At 38.3% G+C, this 13,678-nt stretch overlaps 1 long non-coding RNA gene across 1 annotated transcript in view; it reads left to right on the top strand.

The window, feature by feature from the left end:
- The window catches only part of LOC125610550, a 37,004-nt gene extending 26,675 nt beyond the window's left edge, over window positions 1–10,329 (top strand). The window contains exons 2-3 of the long non-coding RNA XR_007340540.1: window positions 8,142–8,264; window positions 9,007–10,329. This is a non-coding gene — a long non-coding RNA (uncharacterized LOC125610550). The remainder of the gene's footprint in view (window positions 1–8,141; window positions 8,265–9,006) is intronic.
- Window positions 10,330–13,678: the final 3,349 nt, after the last annotated feature.

Here is a 13,678-nt window from a genome sequence, read left to right as displayed (position 1 = left end):
ATGGTGAATCTTCAAGTCCTTCTGTCAAATCTCTAACTACCCTTTGGAGGGAACACAGTTCACGGAGGTAAATACAACATCCTGAAGAATGACTAACTCCACGTGGAAGCCACTCCCAAGGAGTAGGTTCACCACAGGTACTAGGTAGAGTGCACAGAGTGGCTGGCCCAGGGCACATTCTCCCTTTCCTCTCATCTTCTCCCTTCCTTCTTTCATTCAGACCATCCTCAAGGACTGGGCAGGCTCACCCATGCTGGGAATGCTGGGGGCTTAGAAATAAAATTCAAATACTTTTTTTGGGGGGTCTGTTTTTAAATTTTTATTTATTTATTTATTTATTACTTGGCTCTACTGGGGTTGAGCCCAGAGGTGCTCTCCCACTGATCTGCACCCCCATCCCTTTTTTATTTTTTATTTTGAGTCAGGGACTTGCTAAGTTGTGCAGGCTGGTCTTGAACTTGGGATCCTCCTGCCCCAAGCCTCCTTCGCAGCTGAGATTTACAGGCATGCACCACCAAACCCGGCTTCAAATATTTTTGAGATGTTTCCAGCGGAATCCCTCTCTTTAAGTATCAGTTATTTCATTACAATAACCCAGAAAATGAGACATACATTTAAATGTCTGCTCCTATTATCTAAAAATTTAAAAATACTACACCATAAGACAGAAAAGGGCATGTTCCGAAAACACTCAAATCATGTCTGGTGTATTTGAGCTGATAAGGATAACCGATAGGGAAGCTCATTCCCACTGTCCCCTGCAGGCTTATTTCTGAAAAGACAATGCAAGTCAGGAGTTGGAGATGATCAAACTAGATAAATTTGGGGATAAAGGAGTCTGGAAAGAGAAAGGAAGAAAATATGGCCACAAAATGGCAGAGTGATTCTCAGAGAGAACAAATCCTTTCCTTTCTGCATGTCCCCAGTGCCTGCCTGGACTTAGCAGATGCACAGACAGTCTGGGACTGTGTCTGGGTGCCCAGCTCTGCAGTGGGGAGAGCAGAGACAAGGAGGGGGATGCTAGCCATCACCCCGGAGGGATGGAAGGAAAGTAACAATGCAGAATGTGCCACCTGAGCCATGTCTGAATTTAAAGCACAGAATCCAGATCCAAAGTGGAAGACTATCCCCCAGCAAGGAGCTGCTCTACAATGAAAGAACGCTGGCAACCCCATCATGTGTGTGTTCTTTTGGGGGTTAAGGTTTTAACCCCCCGGGAAACCTAGCCGAGGAGTCTGAGCATCTTAACTTCCCCCCCACAAGAATGCTTTCTCCACTATTATGCTATTTACTTTCTCTCAAATAAACCATCAGAGAGGATCACCAACCTCACCCAGCAAAATTACACTATTCAGTTTCCTGGCTGATAAGGTATCAGCTAAGAGAGACTTTTCTGAACAAAGTAAAATTAGGGGCCATCTAAGTGGCCAGGAGGCGTAAGCTGTGGCACTTTGGCTCAGATGGTGACAACAGCAAAGACTAAGAGATGACAAGCCTCTGCACCCATAGGAGTGTGGTAGGTCCCCAAAGCAAGGAATGGGAGGACAGTGAATGGAGGTGGGCAGTCTGCCATTCCTTGGGAAAGGGACACTCTTCAGAGGTGAGAGGCTACTCTTCGTCCCACAATAGAGAGGTTCCTGTTGGGTGGAAAGGGTCAAAGCTAGACCTACACTCTGCCCTCTCTTAGGATGAGAGTAGCTGAGAAGGGAATAGGGAAATCTGGAGAGCCTATTGGGAGAGGAAGGGTGCTGAGAAGAGTCCACTATCATGACAAGGAGGTAAAGTCCAGTACTGAGCACCAGTTATTTGCTGTCTCTGCTGATCTGTTCTAAAGGCAGGCCAGATAGAAACAGTCCTATTCAAGATCATTGATCACCCAAAATAAATCAGAAGTATGGAAGTATGGCCTGCCTCTTGCAGAAGCATGTCCCAAACATCTCATAAAAGATTACAAAGAGCACCACCTTTTCTTCCAACTATTCTATTACCTTTTACTCTAGTATATGACCTTTGATTTGACCTGTACACACTGTAAGCATGTTGATGCCTTGTCCGTTAGAGTTTTAGTCTCCACAATTCACATATGAGTGGACTCACTTTGACTCAATATCCAAAGAGAAGAGACCAGTTCCGTTGTTTTCTCAGAACTGCTGGTCATGGCCTCTGAAATTAGGCTTTGAGGTGCATTCCGTTTTTTATACTTATTATTACTAATGTGAGACTTTTTATATTTATTATTACTAATGTGAGACTTTGGTTATACTTATGAAAGGAAAGCCAAACTGATTGTCATTGAACTATGCAACAAAAATAATTCCTGATGTGAAAAGGGGGTGCTTATTGGCTCCTGATCTAGCTCAAAAGGGATAGTCAACTTAGAGCATGGGAAAAATGCTTAAATTTCCCAAATTGGTTTGCTACAAAAAACATTTTTAGTTTTAACAATACACCAAATATCCTTTCCTGTTTTGGAAAGATCTTCTTTAATAACTTTAAGAATGAAAAATGATAGAACCTACAACTTAAATTAAGAATTTGTGATAATTAAGCTTCATTTAGAGATAATCCACAGACATTTTTTATATGAATAAGTAGTTAAGTACATAAAATATACAGTTCTTATTAATATAAATAAGGCTTTTAATAATTTACTTTTCTGATGAATAGAGGATTTCTGTCTGTCTGTTGGAAGGGGGTACTAGGGATTGAATCCAGGAGCACTTTACCACTGAGCTACATCCCCATCCATTTTTTAAATTTTTTATTTTGAGACAGGGTCTTGCTAATTGCTAAGGCTGGTCTCAAACTTGCAATCATCCTGCTTCAACCTCCCAGGTAACTGAAATTACAGGCATGCACCACTGTGGATTTTTTCTTTCAAGATGATTGGCTAATAGACATAAATAAATTGGCTGACCACCAAGATGGTTATGTTCAATACAAAAAAAAAAATCTAAATATCATGCTTTGTGTTATGTGCTTAAAGGTAGCTAAGTATATTTAAGCTTAAAATTCTTGGTACATTATCTTACCAAAAATTTAGTAAGAAATTAAGAAAAAAGGGTGACCATGTGCTATACCTGTTTCCTACTAAAAACAATTCTTAGATATTGATGGAGACCAAAATTTTGAATCAAAATGTTTGATCTGGTTTCCATGGAGACACTGACAATGTGTATCCTACAACACACACTGCTTGGAACTCAGGCGTGGAAGTGTGATGAACTGTGTGGACATTCTCTGGTGGAGAATTCCCTGGCAAGATGGCCCAGAGCATCTTCTGGAAAGCTGGTCCTAATGAGGAGATAAGCCTTTTCAGGCAAACATGTCTTTATCCAGCACTGGAATGCCTCCAAAGAAAACAAGAAAGGCTCTGACATCAGAAAACACCTGTTGACTTTGGAGCACCCATATCGATAACAGCAAAACACGTGGCAGATGTGCTGGTGTGGAGCCTCCTCTGCAGGAGCAAAAGGAATGTTAACTATGAAAAAAATCAAAAGGAAATGGAGACAGGAACTTCCAAATTCTTCTACCCATTTGTCTACATGCCATTAAAAAATTTGTCCTCAAAAACAATTTTCGGATGACAGTCTCAGCTTTCCAGTCCCTTAAACAAAATGTAATTTTAGATATTTAAAAAGATCAATAGTTATAAGACCTCCAAACCCATCCAAGACACTTTCCTTGAACTCTTTGTGTTCAATGACATGCTAGATGTCTGAAATTTAATATTTCAACAATGGAACTAATATACCCTCAAAATCTACAGAGCTAATAAATAAATTTAGCAGGTTGTAGGATATAAGATCAGCTTTTGATTGTTTTCTTTTTCCTTCTTTTTTTTGTACTGAGAGTTGATCCCAGGGTCTTACACATGTATAGCAAGTGCTCTAAATTTTATTTTGAGACAAGGCCTCACTAAATTGCCAAGGGTGGCTTCAAATTCATGATTCTCCTACCTTAGCCTCCTGAGTAGCTGAGATTACAAGCATGTGCCACCATGCCCCTCATGAGATCAGTTTTTTTAAGAATCAATTGTATGTCTACACAATAACAATGAATAATCCTGAAAGGAAATTATCTATTTACAGTATCCTATCCATAACAATAAGAAATTTGAGTCAATTTAACAAAAGAAGTGCAAGTACAGTGAAAACATTATTGATGAAATTAATTAAGTAATGGGCAGAAATTAAGAAAAAAGGGTAACCATGTGCTATACCTGTTTCCTACTAAAAACAATTCTACTAAAACTCATATTCATGAATCAAAAGACCATATTGTTAAGAATGGCAATATCCCCAAAACGAATTCAACACAACCCCTCTCAAAATCTTAGCTCACTTACTGGTATAAGCTGATCCTAAAATTCATGGGAAATCCACAGGATCCAGATTAGCCAAAACAATCTTTTAAAAAAAATTTAAAAAGTTGGAGGACTCACACATCTGAATTTCAAAACTTACTAGAAAGCTTTAGTAATCAAGAGCATATAGTACTGGCACTATATAGACATACAGTTAAATGGAGTAAAATAGAGAATCCAAAATCAGTTGATTTGGGGCAACAGTGTCAGGACAATTCAATGGAGGAAATAAGAATTATTTCCAACAAAATGATACCAAATATACACATGCCAAAGAATGGAGTTATACTCTTCTTCACATTATATATAGAAATTAGTCCAGAATAAATTAGAAACCTAAAAACAAGATTTAAATCTGCAACACTTCTGGAAAAAAACATAGGCTTAGATATTCATGATCTTTGATTTGGCAGTAATTTCCTAGAAGTGATACCAAAAGCACAAGCAACAGAAGAAAAATAGAAATATTGAATTTCATTGAGATTTTCTTTGAAAATTTTATGCTGTGAAGGACACAAAAAAGAAAATAAAAAGATAATTCACAAAGTCAGAAGGTATTTGCAAATTATATATCTGATAAGGGTCCAGTATTCAGAATTTATAAAGAATTTTTACAGCTCAATAACAAAAATAATTCCATTTCAAAATAGGCCCATATATAAATTTGTTTGCTTTGCTTGAGAATGCATTTACTTAACAATAAAAGCAATCCAGGTATTAAAAGACACTTTTACTTGAAGATAAAAGCAATCTAAAAATTAGATAGAAGCCATCTATCCTATGACTTTAAAGTTCCTTTGGCTATTTCACACAGTGAGTAATTCAAATATTGATAAATGAGAGTTAGCAGCACATTACTGTGATAATCTTATATTTTTCAGAAAAAAAATAGAGCAAATTTCTGTTATTTATTTTCCCCTTTTGTATTATCATGACTGCCTTTTGGTATTTTATTATTACTGAAGTTCTATTTTTAGAATAAAATTTTGTTGTCTAAAAAAATCATAGAATCTGAATAGACATGTTTTGTTTCTTTTTTTTTTTTTTTAGCTACACATGACATTACAATGATCTTGGCAATTCATACATTTGAATGAGACATGGTTTTTAAAGAAGATACACAAATAGCACAAAATTCATGAGAGTATGCTGAGCATCATTAGTCTAGGGAAATGCAAATCAAAACCACAATGAGATAACCAGTTGACATTTACTAGAATGGCTGTCACCAAAACAAAAGAACATAACAAGTGTTGATTCGGGTTTTTGAACCTTTGTAAATTGTTAATAGGAATGTAGGGAGATGCAGCCAATTTGGAAAATGATCTGTCAGTTTCTCTGAAAGTTAAAAATGGAGAACTGGGGATATAGTTCATTGATAAAACATTTGCCTATCATATACAAGGCCCTGGGTTCAATCCTCAGGGGAACCAAAATTAAACATAGAGATATTATATAACCTACAAAATCTACACCTAGGCTTTTGTCCAAGAGAATTGAAAATACATGTCTACAAAGAATCTTGTACATAAAATGTTCATAAAAGTATTATTCATAATAGTCAAAGGATGGAAACAACCAAGTGTTCATCAACTAATGAATGAATGAAAGAATGAATTGTGGTATATCTATACAATGTAAATAATTTTAGCCACAAAAATACACAAAGTACAAATATAGGGATAATACTTAGTCATACTAAGTGAAGGAATCTAGACACAAATAGACACATATTGTATGATTCTATTTACATGAAATGTCCAGAAGAAGAAAATATATGCAGACATAAAATAGATCAGTTATAGTCAGAGGCTGGGGAAGATGGTGCCATGGGAAGTTCTTGCTAATATGGCTTGGATTTCTTTGAGAAATGTTCTGGAATTATATAATGGTTATAGTTATCTTGTGAATATATTACAAGTCACTTGAATTGTATATTTTAAAAGGGTGAATATTATTGTATAAAAACCACACTTCAACTTTAACTTAGAAAAAAAAAGCAAAATTTTCCCTAACTCCAAAATTCTTTCTTCTGTATGTTTCCTGCCTCCATAAACCTTAAGTCATCTGGATTTCTCTCTTCTTTTTACCCCACATTGTCTCAATATCTGATGCTTATTATCTTGAATATCTCAAATTTATTGCCTCCTCTCCATCCTCACACTCACAGTATGTTGGTCATTCATCATGCCAGAATTTCTTGCCTACATGACTTAAACAGTCTTCATGTTTCCAAACCTGTCTTTGCTCAGACCTTTGTGATTTACCCAAAGGAAGTGATCTTTCTAAATATGTCAATCACGTTTTCTATTAAACTGAGAAAATCACTTCTCTTTTCTCTTTCTTTGAGGCTTTAATCATTGCTTCAGACATGTGTGTGAATACATGTGGTTCTGGAGATACATCCATGAACAGTCCCACTATAGGGGCTCCCAGAGAGAGTGCCCAGAAAGCAAATAAGCAATTAGGAAGGAATATGATAAGTGTTACCACAGAGCTGTGAGCAGAGAGCCTGGAGCAGTCAGGGGAAGCATATTGGAAGGTAGCAAAATTTTAGCTGGTTCTTGAAGAATGAACAGGAAGTACTTAGTGCAAAAGTCTCAAGGGAAAAAGAAAAAGACAGGGAGAAGCCTAATCCTTAAGGATCTTACATGGCCATAAATAGAAATCAAGTCTCTTTTGTTCTCAAGTTAAAAAAAAAAATCAACTCAAATTGATTTAAACAAAAAAAGGGTCTGAATAACTAAAATAAACTAGAGGTGAAGTGGTTTGAGCAAGCCCAGTCCCACAGACTGACATGTCAGAGCCTGTGTGACACATCTCCTCTGTCAGCCTATCTCCAGCAAGGCCTGGTGTCCACCATGTCCAGATGGCAACCAGCAGTCAGGCTTGGAGTCCACTGGTTTGTAAACCCCACAGAAGCTGTTCCTCACCAGTGGTTCCTAAGACTGCTTTTTTCCACTGGGCTGACAGAGACAAATGACCAAGCCTGAATCAATCATTGGGCCAAAAGTACAATATTTCCTCATCTCCAGTCTCTGGAGCTGGCCAAGTCAGAGAGGGTAGAAAAGGATGGCAGAGATCAAAGCAAAAGGAAAGAGGGTGCCAATTTCCCCGTAGAAAATCAGGCACTGTGCCCAGAGGTGGGAGAAATGGTTGATAGCCATGGTGAACTAGCAGCAGCCGTCTGTGGAGACATCCTAAGACTGCCAGGCTCCTTCACACAGCGACAAGTGAAGGATATGCAAGATATGAACCCTCATGGAGACCATGATTCAGGGGCCCTGAGGACAAGGACGCTGATCTGGAAGCTGTTATATTAATTTAGTAACATATTATCCTTGCTGAAATTAAGGTAATATCAGTATAAATCAAAAATACTTGATAAATTTGAATAAGTTCTTAGGTCTTAGGTTTATAATTAAAAGTGGATGCTATGTGGATGGAGGGGCTCTAGTGAGGTGGAAACTGAGAATGACCCTGGGTTTAAGGCTTGGGCAACCAAATGAATAGAAATTTGTTGTCCAGAGACCAGGGAGCAGGAGTAGCTGGAAACAGGGGGAGGAGAGCTAGGTGATTTTAATGTGCCTGTTGAACATCTGTTATCCAAAATGCTTGGGATAAGAAGTGTTTCAGATTTCAGACTTTGGAATACATGCATATCTATAATGAGATATCTTTGGGATGGGAACCAAGTCTAAGCACAAAATTCATTTGTTTTATGTAAACCTTATATACATTGCCTGAAAATAACCTTATATCATATTTTTAGTGCACCTGCATTTTGACTGCCACCCATCCCATGAGGTCAGAGGTCGAACTTCCCATTTGCAGCCTCATGTTAGTGCTGATTGAATTTTGGATTTGGGATCATTTTGGATTTTTGAGTTTCAAGGTAAGAATACTCAATGTGTATTTGTGTGATATCCAAGTGCTGCTGGTTAGTAGGTAGCCAGGTTCTTAGTCTGAAGCTTAGGGAAGGACCCGGTTGTATGTCCTGCTCCTGGGCACACATTCCTTTCTGAAGTAAACCTACTAAGTGATGGAATGGGGAAAATCACGTATTTCTCACTCTCGAGGCTCATAAGTCACAAGGGACGAAGGCTGTGTGTACAAATGTCAGACCGCCTCTAAAACGTGGATGAACTCCAGACCCCCTCCTACCCAACTTTGGAGTCACCTCTGAAACCAGGACAGACCCTTCTCAAGGTGAAACACTGAAGTAGAGTCTTATAGAATAAGACAGAAGCAAAACACTTCAGGAAACTCTGAGAATAAATTAACTTGCTAAATCGTAACAGTATCTTGAAAAATCTTTCTTTTCCTTTTGAAATTGGTCTACCTATACAACTAAGTATAGGTAGCAGCAGATCCCCGTCATAGGAGGTAGGAACCAGCACCAGCCAGGTAGGACTGTGCCTCTACCAGGTGACCTACAGACAGTACTGGAGGCAGCTATATCTGACAGTCTGGGCTTCAGGAGTGCGATGTCCTTACCAATTCTACATGAAGAGCCAGAAAATATTCTAACAGGTTTCTGAGTCTTATTGGATGAAAGGGCTCATTTCATCAGAGACCCTGAAAAGCAAGTCGCCCCCAAAACTCACCCCTAAATTAAGCCTACTTTCTTCTTTCAGATTTTCACAGAAGATTAAAACTATCAGAGTGATTGTGAAAGCTGGTCCGTGGATGGCAGTAGGAATGATGTAGCAGGTCTTTGTCATGTGACTCTGCATGAAGCCCATTGGCAGAAAGGATCTGGGTGAATCAGAAGGCAAAGCACTTTAACACACTGCAGCCACGTGTAGCTTGATCTCTTCCCTGAGCTCCACAGTAATCTTTTTTTCTTTTCCTTCTACAAAAAAGTGTCAGTCTATGGCTTACGAGATATGTCTTAACATAACCTAGGAAGAAATTTTAAAAAACAACTCTTGTTTCAGGACTGAAAGCTATCCGGAAAACTGGAGAAACGCTGACTGTCACTGTAAGGAAATGAAAAACAGGAGGTGACATGTTTGTGTTGGGCAGATGGGAAGTGGCTTTCTGTATTTCCATAGGTAATTATGACATCATCAAGGAAGTGTGAGAAAGCCATTAGCATTGCACAAATGCCTGCTGATCTTGTTTCTGAAGGTTGTTCAGTTGAACTCAACCACAGTTGTACGTACACTTTTTCAAAGTATGTGTGATGTTTTAGTTTTGTTAATTTGTTTTGAGTTAAAATATGTGATCCCTCTTAAATATTCCATTTCTAAATCACCTCTAAAATTAAGACTAAAGTAATGAATTCACATAATGCTGGCATTTCAGAAAATAGCTATATTATTGTTAATAGTGGAATTACGAGAAATAAGTCCTTCTGTAATAAGCAGTACCTATCGTCAATATTTATTTGAATAGCTTACTGACTATCTGGAGGATGTGTGTTTTCTTGCAAGCCTAGGATGCTAGAAAAATAAGGAAGCATTGTGCTTCCTTTCTCTGGCAAGAGCAGTGTATTTGCTCTCTGTAGGGACCTGTTGGTCACTGAGCAAATCACTGTTCTATGTATAACCTTGATGATTTACATGATTCTCTAAAAAGCACACACCCAGGGTTTTGTTCCCAATGCATAATATTAGCAAACAACCTGTCTAATAAACTTGAAATGTTGTCCCAGAAAATGCAGAGAAAGGGAAGATATATGGATAATTTAGGTAGTTTTTCTCCTTGAATTTGGAGTCCTTCTGTTTCAACTCTGCTTGAAAGTTAGAATCTTGTTCTTAGGTTCAATTAATGAATGCATGAATGGGAATGAGGTCATTCCTCCCCCTAGCTTTTTAGAGACATAGGTGAATTACTCTTGAGATAGTCTGTGTGGGTTAAATGAGCTTGCTCCTTTAGCCCTAAAAAAAAAAAAAAAAAAAAAAAAAAAAAAACAACTTAGGTTCTATTTCCATATGGATCTCTTAGGGTCACATTAAAAAATGCAATTTAATGGTACCTGCATAACCTGGCTGGATGGCATAGAGAACACTCCAAGAGAAAGAGATGATGAAAAGACCACATAACTTTACAGGTGAGTGACTTCACATGACACCTTTACGTGCCACCAAATTGTATACAGGGCTCTTTCTACAATAGCTAGCATGTATGTGCTTACCAAGTGCCAGGTCCAGTTATAAATGCTTTAGCTCATCAAGTCATCACAGAAAACCCGCAACAGAGGCTAGAGAGGTCAAGTCACTGGCCCCAAATCACACAGTAGTTGGCATAAGGTACATCTGGAGGAGGAAGCCAGGCAATATAAAGCCAAGTCCTTGCTCATAAAAATGCTAAATTTGGGATGGGCTTGTGACTCAATGGTAGAGCACTAGCCCAGCACTTGTGAGGCCCTGGGTTCAAACAAATAAATAAAGGTATTGTTTCCAACTACAACTAAAAAATAAATGTTTTAAAAATAATGTTAAACTCAGTTGCTTCTATGCCAGCCCACCTTACTCTTGTCCATCTACCTCCTTCTCTCTCTTTTATTACTTGTACACATAGACAAATGATCGTTGAGTAGTTCATTCTATCGCGGGGAACCAGCACCAAGTCTTATAAACCATATTGATTCCTGCATCTGAACATGCATATCCCAGACTTTGGAGAATGTCAGTCATACAATCTTTGCATTGGACAGTGAGTCCTGAGACAAAGTGATGGGATGGGAGGTGTCAGAGGTGGCCAGAGCTGGAAGCCCAGGTTCCAACCTGGACTCTTCTCCAGGTGAGTTGGTGATCATAGGCAATTCAGGAGTTGACACATCTCTCTGTTCCCTTCAGACTCAAACATTCTATAATCCCATGGTACAAGGTTTGAGAGACTTGGACACAGTATTTTTAAAAAGCAGGTGGCAGATAAAGAAGAATGAGCACTACATTTGACAGCTAAGTTATGTTTCCGCCTGTTTCCTGACTACAAATCCATCTCCCCCCATGGATAATCATTGGGCTGAACTGGTGAAATCTTATTTGAGTGATAGAACTTGGGAAACTCTTCTTAAATGCTTAGTGATTAGTTTGGTATTTGAAGAATGCTAAAAAGAAACATAAAATCTAATAAATCTGATTTGAGGATTTATACATGAAAGACTTTCCTATAGGCCTTAATAATAGATGGGACAGTACTTTGAAAATGAAGGTTTTAGCTGGTTGTAGTAGCTCACATCTGTAATCCCAGCAATTTGGGAGGCCGAGGCAGGAGGATCACAAGTATGAGACCAACCTATGCAACTTGTTAAGACCCTGTCTCAAAATAAAAATAAATTAAAAAAAAAAAATAAAAGGTGTGGGGGTGTAGCTCAGTGATAGAGTATCCTAGGGTTCAATCCACAGACTGATTAAAAAAAAAAAAAGAAAGAAAGGAAATGTGGTTGTTAAACCATATCTTTGCAAACTATTTAGCTTCTGTATATTCTTCTGATTTTAAAATGATCCAATGTGTCATTATCTTTCAATACCAGGCAAATATTACAGTAGTTTCAATAAGAGAACATATTTTACCTTTAAACATTACCACATGACACTATTCTTATTCATTTATTTATTTTGGGGGAGATACTGGGAATTGAATCCAGGGGTGCTTAACCATAGAGCCACATCCCCAACTCTTTTAATTTTTTTGAGGCAGGGTCTCGCTAAGTTGCTTAGGGCCCCACTAAATTGCTGAGACTGTCTTTGAACTCATGATCCTCCTGTCTCAGCTTCCCAAGCTGCTGGGATTACAGGTATGTGCCACCATGCCCAGCTCTTCTAAGTTTTGAGTCTACTTCATTCAGTATGCAACTTATTACTAAACCAATAAGTTCCAATTCTGGAGAAAGCAATCATTAAAAAAAAAATGAGGGAACTATACATTCAATCCTTACATTCTGGTGCAGTTCTAAAGATATGATTAAATTTATAGTTCTATTACTCTTTAACTCGCAAGCTTACCAGCAATAGCCATGGTCTCTTATTGTTCTTCAAATAAGAATTACTTATGATTTTAACATCAAAGAGTATTAAATTTACAAATGAGAATAACTTTTAAAATGAGTATTGAATTTTGGTATAGAATCTTATTAAAGTCCTACACAAAAGCACCAGATGGAAGAACTTGAATATAACAGTTGGGGTCTCTGGGCGTCTCATCAATATCTGAAACTGCACTCATCATTATTGGAACAGTTTCATCAAATGATTGGGGTGTTAGCTGGTTTTATTCCTAAGATGGTACCTATATCCTGAAAAGACAAGTTCCTTCTTCTAATGTAGAGGCTCTGGCCTTTTGACCCAAAAATTCCTTTCAGAGAAAGCATACATGGATCTGAGCGTCAGGGTGAACACATAGTTTGGAGACAATGTCCAGGAGCCTGCCTGAGCTTGAACTCTGAAAAGAATTGTGAAGCTGCATCCTGTCAGAGCTTCCTCTCATTCCTGTATTTCTTTTTCCCTGTTGCGCCTTATTGGCAGCAAATGGACTATTCTTTGGTACTGTTTCTCTACGTTCTTTCCCACAATCTTTTTTTTTTTTTATTCTATCTCCCTCATCTACTTTGGTACCTTTTTTTCCAAGGCACTCACCTGACTTTTCATTCTCCCCATGAGTCTGTTCATCCCAACATCTCTTTTGTTCCTAATCTATGAAAAGAAGCAAATAACAAAACTGCAAGAAATAATTCCTGGTCCCTCTGTGAGAGGGAAGCTTTGCTTCATCTGTATCATTGGATGGTTATTAGATGTGCACTTTTCTGCGTGGTGAAGCAAGTCAGTATTCACATCTGATTTAACTGTGGAGAGAAATCATGTCTCTGCAGCTGATTCAGAGAGAAAGCAAAGGAGCGTCTTCTGACTTTCCCACCCAACTAATCCACTGGCACACACACACACAGTGGACTTGGACACTGGTTAGGCACTGAGGAGACAGCCCTACAACCAAAGTCTAGTGGGGAATTAGAGATGCAAACAAATATCAACAGTTCAATGAGATATGATAAGGGCTGATGAGCATTGATTTGAGAATTTGCAAAATAAAGCAAGCAAATATGTTTCTTTGCTGAGAGGAGATGATTTCAGAAAAGAGATGACCTTTAAAAAGAGACTTGGAAAAAACAACAAAGAAGAAACCCATAGAAGGAGCTCTGCTGACAGAAAGATATGGACACCCAGAAACTACACGGGTAACCAGATGCAGTGGTGCATGCCTTAATCCCAGCTATTTGGGAGGCTGAGACAGGAGGATTGCAAGTTCAAGGCCAACCTATGAAACGTAGGCCTTTTCTCAAAAATAAAAGGAAAAGGGCTG

The sequence above is a fragment of the Marmota marmota genome, unplaced genomic scaffold, assembly GCF_001458135.2.
Source record: "Marmota marmota marmota unplaced genomic scaffold, marMar, whole genome shotgun sequence".
Classification (NCBI taxonomy): domain Eukaryota; kingdom Metazoa; phylum Chordata; class Mammalia; order Rodentia; family Sciuridae; genus Marmota; species Marmota marmota.
The sequence above is the reverse complement of the archived record's forward strand: the minus strand, read 5'-3'. Positions and strand labels throughout refer to the sequence as shown.